Source organism: Sminthopsis crassicaudata, chromosome 4 (assembly GCF_048593235.1).
Source record: "Sminthopsis crassicaudata isolate SCR6 chromosome 4, ASM4859323v1, whole genome shotgun sequence".
Taxonomy (NCBI): Eukaryota; Metazoa; Chordata; class Mammalia; order Dasyuromorphia; family Dasyuridae; genus Sminthopsis; species Sminthopsis crassicaudata.
In genome coordinates this window covers 407,570,359-407,585,057 of record NC_133620.1, presented here as the reverse complement: position 1 = coordinate 407,585,057, position 14,699 = coordinate 407,570,359, and positions in this window count along the sequence as shown.

Genomic DNA, 14,699 nt, shown 5'->3' with positions numbered 1-14,699 from the left:
GCAGCACGCTCCTAGGCGGCCCATCCGCCGAGCCGGATCTCGTGCCCGGTCCCCCGCTCCGACCCAGCCTGGGCAGAGGGAAGGCGAGCTGGCCTGGCAGGAAGCAGAGGAGTAAACTGTTGGGAGAAGGGCGGCTGGGATCCCTTGGTCCCCTTGAGCTTTTTTTTCTGTGTCAGCTCGATAGAGGGGCGAAAAAGTAGTCCTTTTTCTCGTTCACCGTTCGTCCTAGGCCCCATCTGCACCCCGAAAACGTCATACTTATTTGCATCTGGATGTGGTGGGGGTGGAGAGAGTCCACTGGACCTTTCTTAGAGCCCCTCAGGATCTTTTTTGTACACAAGCTCTCCGGGCCTGTGGTTACTGATGCAGGTTGGATAGGTTCAGAAACCAGCTCTAAATTTGTGTTTCGAAGGACTCCTTTTGGGTTCTGAATTTCCCTCAGAATGGGGGTGCACGGTATTTGGGTGCATTTAAGGTTAGGGTTTGGATAAGAGGCCCTAGAAGACCAAATCCCCACTTGAGCAGATATGTGACCTTGGAAGAGGCGTTTGAGGTCTAAAAGTGCTATATGCACGGATAGAGTTTTCGTACTAAATGTTGCCCATCCTGCTAAAGCCACAGGTTTAGAGCCATCTCCCAAATGTGGATATTTTTAAGGCTTGTATCTCTCTTAAGGTTGTTGTGGTATAAATATGAGCTACTATTCTTCGTGGTTTCTGGATAAAGCTGTTTTTCATGACTTTAGTGATAATCTGCTTTTGTTTTTTAATTTCAGTTTTGTCAGCTGATGCTGAAGGTGACTAAAAACTCAAGAGTTTCCACCCTATGGAGAAATGCTATGAGAATTGGGGTTGGCTGTATAATAAAGGCCATTCCTAGTCTGGCTTGCCCAAAGTCTGTCTCCAAAAGACCTCTCTGCTCCACTATAGCATAGTCATATTTTAAGCAGCTAAGGTAATACACTAGTAAGACAAAAATGCGAGTTATGTAAAACAGTAGGCTGCCAGTAGGAACACAGTAGTGAGTGCATTTTTTAAATGCACAAAGTTTTAATGCTGTAAAATTCCACCTTTCATGGCAAGTAGATATTTAGTGATAAATCATAATGTCATAGTGATAATTCCCATGGAATATAAGTATAATTTTCAAACCTTAATTAGAACTTATAAATGCCTTATCCTGCCTCTCATGCCAGGAATAGCAAGACCACATCACCTTCTCAAAACAGTGTATTTAAAAATTAAAAACTGTGCCATACAGTGATTTTGGAAGAAAAAGGTCCCCTCATTCAAAAATAATAGAATATTTTAATATCAAAAATATGTGAATATCTCTGCTGTAGATTTTTAAAATGAAATTTGGATAGAGGCATTCATTAATCCTGATCTTTCAGATCATCAGATATAATTGTATTATACTGAACAGCAAGCTGAAATTGTCAGGCCTTTGTATTCTGCTCTGAAACTACACTTCTCAACAGAATTTCTTTATGGCAATTTGTTACAGCAATTTGAATATTCTAGCAGTTTCTTAGCTAAGGTTGTAGAAAGATCCAGGCATATGAAGGCCTTGTCATCTAGTCTTTTACTCTTTCCTCTTTGTGACCCCATTTGGGGTTTTCTTGGCAAAGATACTGTAGTGGTTTGTTATTTCCTTCCTCAACTTGATGTACAGATGAGGATGTTGAAGCAAATAGGGTGAAGTGACTTGTCCAGGATCACTATAAATGTGTGTGTGTAACTTAAATCAATGGAAGAACCTTCCTAGGGAAAAAAGATCATAAATATAATAATCAAAGATTACACTTCAGTGCTTACTAATCAAACTACCAAGTGGTTTACTTTATAAAACTAGATAAAATTCCCTGGAGGAAAGAAAAGGTAAAGAATCTCAAAGGAAATTTGGAGGGGGGGAGGGAGGTAGGAATGAGGGGAAACTTAATGTTACCAAATTGTAAACAATGTAATAAAGCAGTTATTGTCAAAACTATTGGTACTGGTTAAGAAACTATCAATGGAAATGAAATATTCAAGGCTTTGAAATAAACATAGTAGCCTAATGTTTGATAAACCCAACACCACAAATTGCAGGAGCAAGAACACAACCTCTGCCTCAGTTTCTTTAGCCATAAAATTGGGATAATAGCACCTACCTTCTAGGGTTATTGTGAGACCAAATGAAATATTTATACATCAGCACAGTTCCTGGCACACAGTAAATGCTTGTCTCCAGGCAAGAATTGCTGAGGAAGCTGGAAAGTAATTTAGCAGAAATTAGGTTCAGACCAACTTCTTATACTATATGCCACAATCTTGTCCAATTGAGTACATAATCTAAATATAAAACATCACATTTTTTAAAAATTAAGGAAAATATGAAGATACTTCAAAGAGAAAATTCTTAAGGAATAGATAAAATTTTAAGGGAATAAATAACTTTGAATACATAAAAATTAAAAGTTTTTGCATAAGCAATTGGTACAGCTATATAAGTTGTCAATTGTTTTCATATCAAATAAAATGATGAAAAACTGGATTGTTCAGAAGAGAAGACATAGAAACCAGAAAATTTAGTATAGAAATTACAAGGGGACCTACATACAAACTGCCTTAGGAAAAAGTTGATAATGAGGTGGTAGCCAAGACCATCACCAATTTATAATTTGCAAGTATCTAATAATTGATTTATAAGACATACAGGTCATTGATACGAGTATATAAGAAAATAAATCTCAATTTATAGAACAAGCAAGTAAACCTAAAGAATTTATGCATACTCAGGCAGCAAAGAACATTAAAAAGGGATTTCTAAGCATTTACCTAGGAGATTGGATTTCATTCTTAGAGAATAATAAAGTAAAATATTATTGGATTTTAAAAATCTAATACACATTGTAGTACATATTTTCTTTGGGATTCTTAAAATGACAAGAATGAACTATAAAATCACAAGCAGATATGTTTCATTCTCAAATATATTTAATCTTAAATTTATTACTATTCTGATGCTTCATTATGACATAGAAGTAACTCAATTTTTGAAGGCCATATTACCAGCGATAAAGCTCAAAAAGTTACTTCCAAGATGGAAAAAACTTAGAAATAAGCTCAATGGCATACTGTTTCACATATATGTGTCTGTCATCTGGGAGATATCCCTGATTTAGTAAAAGGTAACCAGAAAGTTATCCACCTTCTGATGAATTGTTTAGGCCCTGTCACAGCAAATACCATAGATATACAGGAATTAGGCTCCACCTAAGGAAATACCTTACATTAATTAAATCAGCTCCTCTGAAATATAATTAATAGAAATAGTAGAAATTTATACCAGAACAAAAAAAAAATATATCAATAAAAGCAGGTCTCAATAAATGCTTTGCTCTTTCTAATCTACCATGCTGAGTATAACTTCAGACACATTTCACACAAGTAGATTTGCTTTGCAAAGTACCATTGCAAAAGTACTCTTTTGACCACAGATGTGCTCTCTGAATGTATTCTATGTGCTACCGAAAAAAAGTCAAGACAACTGTTGATTTTTCTTTACAGAAGGAAAGAAAAAGTCCCCAACCTTTTTTTTTTTTTTTCCAGTGGTGGGAAAGTAGTTTCAATTCTCTTTTCTATCTGAATCTCAGTTTTAAAGATATCTTTGAAAACTATTTTAAAACTGAAAGATCTTATAACTCACTTTCTCTAAATATTTCCTCATTGATCTAAAGGTGTTTGTGGCTATATACTGAAAATATATGTGTATACTAACCATGGTATTAGGTGGAGTACATGGGGTGTCTGGAAAAGTTTTAAATCTGTGGAGTGACATTGTCTCAACTAATAATACTTATGTTAATTGCCCAAAGAAAGCATTTTTAAAAAAGTGCCTTAGTCTATCACTGGAGACTTTTCATAGTTGGAGAAACAGAAAGAGGGATGCTTAATAATATAATCATGTTACAAGCTACCAAAGGTTCTTGTCTACCTCATATAATAAGCAACTAGAATGGCTATCTTTGGCAATGGTTTACTGCCAAACATCTATGGGTAGAAAAAGGAAACAGAAGGGAACAAGCATTTATTAAGTACCAACTAGTTGTGTGCTAGGTACCATGCTAAGTAAGCACTTTACAAATGTATCATTTGATCTTGAAAGATGACTGCTCTTATTATCCTCATTCTAGAGTTCAGGAAAGTAAGGAAAGTAATTAACATAAAAGTTAAGTAAATAAAAAGATGGTTTTCTCAGACATTTCCGTCATCATTCATTTCCCTCACCCAGTTGATCAATGAATGAATTCAAAGTAGCTCAATTTGCTCAGCCCTAGATGCCAGGCTGCATTTGAGCTTCACATCCTATCCAGTGATCCACCCAAGTCATCTCATTATATGTCATAAACATTTCTTCCACTCCTTTCTCCCTACCTTGCCCTTGTTCTGCACACAATAATTAAATCGATGTACCACTTTCTGGAAAAGTCATATTAGGTGCATAGATTTGCCATCTCTGTGATTTAACCAAAAGTCCTTTTCTTGGCCATCACTCCCTTCTATGTTGTATTCCCCCATTAGAATGTAAGTTCCTTGAAGATAGGGACTATCTCCCTCTTTATATTTTGTACCTCTAGTGTTTAATACAGTATCTTTCACATACTAAGAACTTAAATGCTTTTTCATTTATATTGTTCCTATACCCTCTATTAGTGTGTTCAGCTGTCTGAATATCCATATAGCTGGAGTAAGTCTTGGAGATCATCTAGTCTAACTCCTTTATTTTACAGATGAGGAAAGAGGTCCATAGGGGGCTAAATGTCAGAGGTGGAATCTGAATTCCTGAATCTGAATCCAAATCAAATACAATTTCTACTATACTATACTAAATCTAAGATGCAATTCAAATACAACTTACTCCAGAAGGCCTTTCCCAGGTCCCTGGCTTATATATTATTCTTTCCAATCTACAATTATCATCCATTTATTCTATATGTACCAGGTATGTACCTATTAATGCACATGTTGCCTCCCTGAGAATGTAAACTTCTTAAGAAAAAGTACTTTTTGATATTTTCTTTATCCCCTTAGTACACAATGTTGATTAACTATTGATAAAATTTGTTGGGGCATGTAGATTTTTGAATTATCCAAATAAAGTTGGCAATTGAAAAACATGACTTTTCTGAGAGAGTGAAGATAGGAGCAAAGGGCTGTGAACAGACCTTTGGAGTACACCTACAATTTGGGATTGAACCCTGGTGCCAGTACAAAAGAGGGCAAAAGGAATGAAGAAGATAAGGTAACTCCAATCCCAAAGAGAATTAAATAAAAGAAAAAAAGAAAGCAACCCCAGTCCGAAAAATAATAGACAATTTGTTAAGCACTTATTAAGAGCCAGGCCTCATACTAACTGCCTGGAATATGAATAAAAGCAAGAGAAAATAATTTCTGCCCTCACAAAGGGGGAAAGATAGAAAAGGAGTCCAGAGAATCAGGGGCAGAGGTGAGTTAGAGTAGAGTCGAGTTTCCTCAACTAGAAGTTCCTGAGGAACTCACCAAGAAAGGAAGAAGTATCTTCAGTGGAAGTAAGAATTCTGCTGGAGAGGAAAGAGCAAGGTGGAAAAGTAATCCAGAAATAACCTGGGTAGTTCAGTATTACAAAAATCAGGAGAGAGAGTATCAAAAAGAATGGTGTATTTTGCAAGACCAAGTTGCTTCTTTAGAAGTTATTATTCTTGCAAATTTTAGTTATGTTGGGGAACAAGCTCTGGCAATATCTACAAAGATAGAAAGGCCTTAACTAGATCTAATGATTGCCTTTGTCTTCTAAGGAGCAACATAGCAAAATCCAGAGGGGCTTATTACCAAAAACACAGCACAGGTGATGATTTTTTTTTTTTGCACAATTACCCATGGGAGGAAAAATATAAGATGAACTTCAGAATGTATAACTCTTCTATTTCTGTAGTGATGACAGTAGCAAAAGGAAGGGGGAAGCAAGAGAATTAAAAAAAAAAAAACTTTAAAACAACCTACAAAGATGAAGTTTGTACTCTTAAATATTTTTCCAAATTATAAAAATGTATATATTACTGGGAGAACTAAGTATCTACATTAACATTCTGACTGTAAATGAAGCCAGAAGACATAAGGCAGTTGAAGCTAAAATAAAGTATAGTTTGCAGACTTTTTAGGAAGGGAGGCAAACTGGAAGAACTGGTTTCATTATATACCCAACAGCAATATAAACATCATTTCATGAGATACCCATTTTGCAGTGCTTACACTGAGAGAATAAGCAGACCACCAAGAAGTTAAATGCAGTTTTATACTCTCAACTTTCTTTGCAAAAGATGAAGTAAAGAAATTCCATAAAGAACAAGATCCCTCAAAACTGATTCTGTCCTTTGACAGTGAAATCAATGCAAAAGTGGATGGATAAAGGGGGAAAGTATAAAATTTTATATTGGAAAATGTGGTTTGAGATTTTTAAAAAAATGAAATAATCTAAAGAAGTCTCGTGTCCCTGTCTCATAAGTACTTTCTTGAAAAAGAAAATTTGAAGGATCTGGATCTAGTGAGTATGAAATGACATTAAAGCCACTTTAAAAAAATATGACCAAGTTACAGATGTAGTAACAGATATATCATTTCTGAGTAAGCTTTCTGTTGCAGCCAAGCCATTGACTAATTTTAGAGCAAAGGTCAAAATGAATATTTCTAATTTTAAACAGAAGGATGACCAGAAAATATTGAGCTTAATTTTAAGCAATTTCAATCCAAACTGCTTAAACAAATTATTGGTAAAAAGTGAAAAGTAGACAAAAGTAAAAATTGTTACTATCACTTAGAGAAGTTGAAATGATATAACATAGCAGCAACAATGAGGAATCTAAAAAAAGAGTCTAAAATTACCTTGGTTGGGAACACTTAGTTATCTCTCCAATCGAGAATATAGAATTAGCCCTCTTGTGAAGTGCAAATCCATTTGCAAAATGTTAACAGAGGAAAAAGACAGAGGTATGACCAATGTCACCTCTTAGAAGACTAAAAAACAGTTGATGATAAAATAAAACTCCCGGGACCAATCACAGTGGTGGAATAGTACAGCTCAGCTTCTTTGGCCACTATTCTAACAAGACTTTACAAGAGAATCAGACCAAATTAACAATTAGAAATCTAAGGAAAGCCCACAAGACTTTCCAGCACAAGATCACAAATTTAAATCACGAGCAAATGACCAAAGGCAAGAACTATGAAACAGGAATGGTCTGGGATTTCAAAGTCACATTGCAGAAGCAAAATAGAACTGTGCTTTTGATCTATAAAAATAGAACAAGATCTCAGAATCAACCCCTTGAGCAAAGATCTAGTCTGATGAGGGAATCTTGGTTTCAGCTCCTTCCACTTCCAAATACAGCATTATTACTCTTAATGCAGTTTACGAATTTTCCAACTCTGCCTCAGCACTATCTCTTCTCACCTGGAAAAGGGAATATAAACAAGTTCTCTGAACCTTCACAATCTTCCAGTTATTTGGTGTTGATGGGAGATCTATAAAGAGGCAAGTCTGCAATTATATTGCCTTGACCCAAACTAGAGTCAAGAAAGCCCAGCAGGGCAGCAATCAAATTACGTCATTGATCAGACCACATTAAGTTTCACTGAAAGTTTGTAGATCCCTGATCTAAGTCAACCTTGAGATACTTGAAGAACACTGTAGCCCAGAGAATGTAGTCTCAGGATACCAGGTCAGGAATATACAAGCACATGACAGCTCTACCAAAAGTTCCCAGAGCCTAGCCTTAACACAAAATCCCAACTGGGGAAGTACAACTAGAAAAATGAATAAACAAATAAAAAGATAAAGAGCTGTAGTGTGACACCAGAGATGCACAAGACACAAACCTAGCTGAAAATAACACCAAAATATCTAAAAAGCCTCCAAGAATAACATAACTTGTCCCAAAGATCAGATATAATTCCTAGATGAAATAAAGCAAGAATTTAAACGTTTAAAATTATATAAGTGAATTAAAAACACTAGAGGAAAGCTTTGGATAGGAAATAAGAAGTATGGATGAAAACCTTGGAAAGAGAATTAACAAGTTAGCATAAGAGATTCTTAATATAAGAATAAACAAGCCTTAACACAATAGACTCACTAAAAATTAAATTTCAACAAAAAGTCCATGTCTTCATAAGAAAAATTAATATGAAGTCAAAAGATTGGAAAATTGAAGAAAATGTAAAATTTTACACATAAAAACCAATTGCTCTGAAAAACATATGAAGGCTCAAAAGAAACTAGATATCATATTTCAAAAAATGTGAACAGGACTAACTTTTAAAATATAAGAGGATAATAGAGTGGATTAGAAAATAGAATTGCTTATAAGAAAATACTTGAAACATATTACTATAATATTAAAATAAGATACTGAAGCAAAATCTATTAAGTATCAGCCAGACTTTAAAAAAACAAGTATAGTAATCATGGATGGGTAGATGGATAATTATATTAAAGATTGAATGTCTACTGTGTACCAGATAGTTTGCTAAGTACTTTATAAATGTTGTATTTAATTCTCAAAACAATCCTGTGAGGTAAATATTATTATCCTTACTTTATAGGTGAGAAAATTAAGGCAGAAAACTTAAATGACTTGCCCAGAATCATTCAGCTAGTATCTGAGGCCAGATTTGAGCTCAAATTCCTAATTCTTGATCCAGTACTCTATCCAATGTACCACCCAATTTCAGCGCTTCACGATCTCAGACAAGGCAACATCAAAAAGAGATAATTAAAAAGATAAAAAGGATAATTACATTTTATGGGAAGGTAACATAATTAATTTAAATACTTAACACATAACTAATGGCAGAGCATCTAAATACTTAAAAGACAGATTAAACAGGTTAAGGGATAAATGGTAACACTAAAATAGTCAGGAAGAAGAAGAGGCTCAATGTACCACTCTTCTAGAACTTTTTAGAACTAAACTATTCTAACCAAAAGAAGAGCAAAACATGTCAAGGATCTAAATAAAATTTTAGAAATGTTAGCTATTATAGATCTTTAATGATTATTATATGGCAATAGAAAGAAGTACACATATTGCTCAGCTGTACAGGAATATTTTAGAAAAAGTGACCATTGAAAAGGACATAAATCTCAAAAACAAATATCAAAAAGCAATAATTTTAAATACATTCTTTATGTACTACAATGTGATAGTTATATTCAATAAAGGGCAATTTAATAAAGAATTAAAATTAATTAAGACCAAGTAACAATCCTAATGAATAAGTGAATCAAATCTTAGATATAATAACTTTATTGAAAATAATAACAACATGAGACATTTTCCAAAATTTGCGGAACTAAACTAAAGCAGATATTAGGGAAAAGTTTATATCTCAAAACATTTTCATCCAAAAAGGAAAAGGAGAAAGATCAATTATTTGAGATTATAACTAAAACAAAAACAAACAAAAAAATCCCCAAATACTAATGTTCCAATTAAACACAAAAAGAAATTATGAAAATTTAAAAGATTAATAAAATTTAAAGTAAAATATTGAATTAATAAATAAATTAAGGAAATTTAAATTTTCTTTAATAAAATAGAGGATCATTAGCTAATTTGATTTTTTAAAAGGAAAATTAAATTAGAATTTTTTTAAAATGAAAAAAATTCACAACAATTAGAATATAATGGATATTAGTAGAATGAAATAGAAGAATATTTACAGAAACATAAAATACCAATTATATAGAATAAGAAACAGAGAATTCAAAAAATCCAGCCTCAGACAAAGAAATTGAACAAATCATAAATGAATTCCCAAAGAGAAAAAATCCATTAAAATATATTTACAAATTCCACAAAACATTCAAAAAACAATTATTTCCAGTGTTACACAAATTCTTTGCAAAAAAATGAAAGAAGAGAACCAACTAAAATCTTTCTATGATACAAATATTGTTTTGATATGTAATTTGGGAGAGTCAAAACAAAAAAAAAAACCCACTATAGGGTTTGTACAAATATATTTACATACATTAGCAAATAGACTGCAGCAAAATGCCATAAAGATTATACTGCATGTATATGTTGAATTCATTCTACAAATGCAGGATTGTTTTACTCTTAGGACCATATTAGTAACAAGAACAATACAAATCATAACTATATTAACAAATACAGGAAAAACTTTTCATAAAAAACTTATTTTTGTAAAAAAATGTTTTAACAACATGGGAATAAATAAATCTTTTCGCTAAAATCTTAAATAAGATATTAGCAAAAAGACTTCAGAAAATCATCCCCAGGATAATACACTATGATCAAGTAGGATTCATACCAGGAATGCAGGGCTGGTTTAATATTAGGAAAACTATTAGTATAATTGACCATATTAATAATCAAATTAATAGATGACATGATGGTATACTTAGAGAACCCCAAAGACTCTGCTAAAAAGCTATTAGAAATAATTCAGAATTTTAGCAAAGTCGCAGGATACAAAATAAATCCACATAAATCCTCAGGATTTTTATATATTACCAACACAATCCAACAGCAAGAGATAGAAAGAGAAATTCCATTCAAAATAACAGTCGATAGTATCAAATATTTGGGAATATATCTACCAAAGGAGAGTCAGGAATTATATGAGCAAAATTACAAAACACTTGCCACAAAAATAAAGTCAGATTTAAATAATTGGAAAGACATTCAGTGTTCTTGGATAGGCCGAGCGAATATAATAAAGATGACAATACTCCCCAAACTAATCTATTTATTTAGTGCTATACCAATCAGACTCCCAAGAAACTATTTTAATGACCTAGAAAAAATAACAACAAAATTCATATGGAAGAATAAAAGGTCGAGAATTGCAAGGGAACTAATGAAAAAAAAGTCAGAGGAAGGTGGTCTAAGTGTACCTGATTTAAAGCTATATTATAAAGCAACAATCACCAAAACCATTTGGTATTGGCTAAGAAATAGACTAGTTGATCAGTGGCATAGGTTAGGTTTACAGGGCAAGATAGTGAATAAAAATAGCAATCTAATCTTTGACAAACCCAAAGATCCCAAATTTTGGGATAAGAATTCATTATTTGACAAAAACTGCTGGGAAAACTGGAAATTAGTATGGCAGAAACTAGGCATGGACCCACATTTAACACCACATACTAAGATTAGATCAAAATGGGTCCAAGATTTAGGCATAAAGAACGAAATCATAAATAAATTGGAGGAACATGGGATGGTTTACCTCTCAGACTTGTAGAGGAGGAAGGAGTTTGTGTCCAAGGGAGAATTAGAGATCATTATTGATCACAAAATAGAAGATTTTGATTACACCAAATTAAAAAGTTTCTGCACAAACAAAACTAACGCAAACAAGATTAGAAGGGAAGTAACAAATTGGGAAAAAATTTTTACAGTTAAAGGTTCTGATAAAGGCCTCATCTCCAAAATATACAGAGAATTGACTTTAATTTGTAAGAAATCAAGCCATTCTCCAATTGATAAATGGTCAAAGGATATGAACAGACAATTTTCAGATGATGAAATTAAAACTATTTCCACTCATATGAAAGAGTGTTCCAAATCACTAATGATCAGAGAAATGCAAATTAAGACAACTCTGAGGTATCATTACACACCTGTCAGATTGGCTAAGATGACAGGAAAAATAACGATGAATGTTGGAGGGGCTGTGGGAAAACTGGGACACTGATGCATTGTTGGTGGAGTTGTGAAAGAATCCAACCATTCTGGAGAGCAATCTGGAATTATGCCCAAAAAGTTATCAAAATGTGCATACCCTTTGACCCAGCCATACTACTACTGGGCTTATACCCCAAGGAACTACTAGAGAAGGGAAAGGGTCCTGTATGTGCCAAAATGTTTGTGGCAGCCCTTTTCATAGTGGCTAGAAGCTGGAAGATGAATGGATGTCCATCAATTGGAGAATGGTTGGGTAAACTATGGTATATGAATGTTATGGAATATTATTGTTCTATAAGAAATGACTAACAGGAGAAATACAGAGAGGCTTGGAGAGACTTACATCAACTGATGCTGAGTGAAACGAGCAGAACCAGAAGATCATTATACACTTCAACAACGATACTGTACGAGGATGTATGCTGATGGAAGTGGATTTCTTCAACATAGAGAAGAGCTAATCCAATTCCAATTGATTAATGATGGACAGAACCAGCTACATCCAGAAAAGGAACACTGGGAAATGAATGTAAACTGTTATTTTTACCTTCTGAATCCAATTTTTCCTGTGCAACAAAAAATTCGGTTCTACACACATATATTGTATCTAAATTATACTGTAATATATTTAACATATATAAGACTGCTTGCCATCTGGGGGAGGGGGTTGGGGGAGGAAGGGAAAAAATCTGAATAGAAGTAAGTGCAAGGGATAATGATGTAAAAAATTACCCATGCATATGTACTGTCAAAAAATGTTATAATTATAAAATAAAATAAAAAATTAAAAAAAAAAGCAAAATAAAAAATAAAAAGATAGTTATTCACAAAAAAATAATCAAATTAATAAAAACCATATGATCATCTCAATAGATGCAGAAAAAGCATTTAACAAAATCCAACATCCATTCCTACTAAAAACTCTTGAGAGTGTAGGAATAAATGGACTATTCCTTAGAATAATCAGGAGCATATATTTACGACCATCAGTAAGCATAATATGCAATAGAAATAAACTGCAACCTTTCCCAGTAAGATCAGGAGTGAAACAAGGTTGCCCACTATCACCATTAATATTCAATATAGTACTAGAAACGCTAGCCTCAGCAATAAGAGCCGAGAAAGAGATTCAAGGAATTAGAGTAGGAAATGAGGAAATCAAACTATCACTCTTTGCAGATGACATGATGGTATACTTAGAGAACCCCAAAGACTCTGCTAAAAAGCTATTAGAAATAATTCAGAATTTTAGCAAAGTGGCAGGATACAAAATAAAGCCACATAAATCCTCAGCATTTTTATATATCACCAACAAAATCCAACAGCAAGAGATAGAAAGAGAAATTCCTTTCCAAACAAATGTTGAGAGTATAAAGTATTTGGGAATCCATCTACCAAAGAATAGTCAGGAATTATATGAGAAAAATTACAAAACACTTGCCACAAAAATAAAGTCAGATTTAAATAATTGGAAAGACATTCAGTGCTCTTGGATAGGCCGAGCGAATATAATAAAGATGACAATACTCCCCAAACTAATCTATTTATTTAGTGCTATACCAATCAGACTCCCAAGAAACTATTTTAATGACCTAGAAAAAATAACAACAAAATTCATATGGAAGAATAAAAGGTCGAGAATTGCAAGGGAACTAATGAAAAAAAAGTCAGAGGAAGGTGGTCTTAAGTGTACCTGATCTAAAGCTATATTATATAGCAGCAGTCACCAAAACCATTTGATATTGGCTAAGAAATAGAACAGTAGATCAGTGGAACAGATTAGATACAAAGGACAAAAAAGGGTACATCTATAGCAATCTAATCTTTGACAAACCCAAAGATACCAACATTAGGGACAAAAATTCATTATTTGGAAAAAACTGTTGGGAAAACTAGAAATTAGTATGGCAGAAATTAGATATGGATCCACACTTAACACCATATACCAAGATAAGATCAAAATGGGTCCATGACTTAGGCATAAAGAATGAGATCATAAATAGATTAGAGGAACAGAGAATAGTCTACCTCTCAAACCTGTGGAGGAGGAAGGAATTTATGACCAGAGGAGAACTAGAGATCATTATTGATCACAAAATAGAAGAGTTTGATTACATCAAACTAAAAAGTTTCTGTACAAACAATACTAATGCAAACAAGATTAGAAGGGAAGTAACAAATTGGGAAAATATTTTCAAAGTTAAAGGTTCTGACAAAGCTCTCATTTCCAAAATATATAGAGAACTGACCCTAATTTATAAGAAATCAAACAATTCTCCAATTGATAAATGGTCAAAGGATATGAACAGACAATTCTCAGATGATGAAATTGAAACTATATCCACTCATATGAAAGAGTGTTCCAAATCACTACTGATCAGAGAAATGCAAATTAAGACAACTCTGAGATACCACTACACACCTGTCAGATTGGCTAAGATGACAGGAACAAATAATGATGAATGTTGGAGGGGATGTGGGAAAACTGGGACACTAATACATTGTTAGTGAAGTTGTGAAAGAATCCAGCCATTCTGGAGAGTAATCTGGAATTATGCCCAAAAAGTTATCAAACTGTGCATACCCTTTGACCCAGCAGTGCTGTTATTGGGCTTATATCCCAAAGAAATACTAAAGAGCGGAAAGGGACTTGTATGTGCCAAAATGTTTGTGGCAGCTCTTTTTGTTGTAGCTAGAAACTGGAAGTTGAATGGATGTCCATCAATTGGAGAATGGTTGGGTAAATTATGGTATATGAAGGTTATGGAATATTATTGCTCTCTAAAAAATGACCAGCAGGAGGAATACAGAGAGGCTTGGAGAGACTTACATCAACTGTTGCTGAGTGAAATGAATAGAACCAGAAGATCTCTGTACACTTCAATGCTGTATGAAGAGGTATTCTGATGAAGTGGATATCTTCAACATAAAGAAGATCCAACTCACTTCCAGTTGATCAATGATG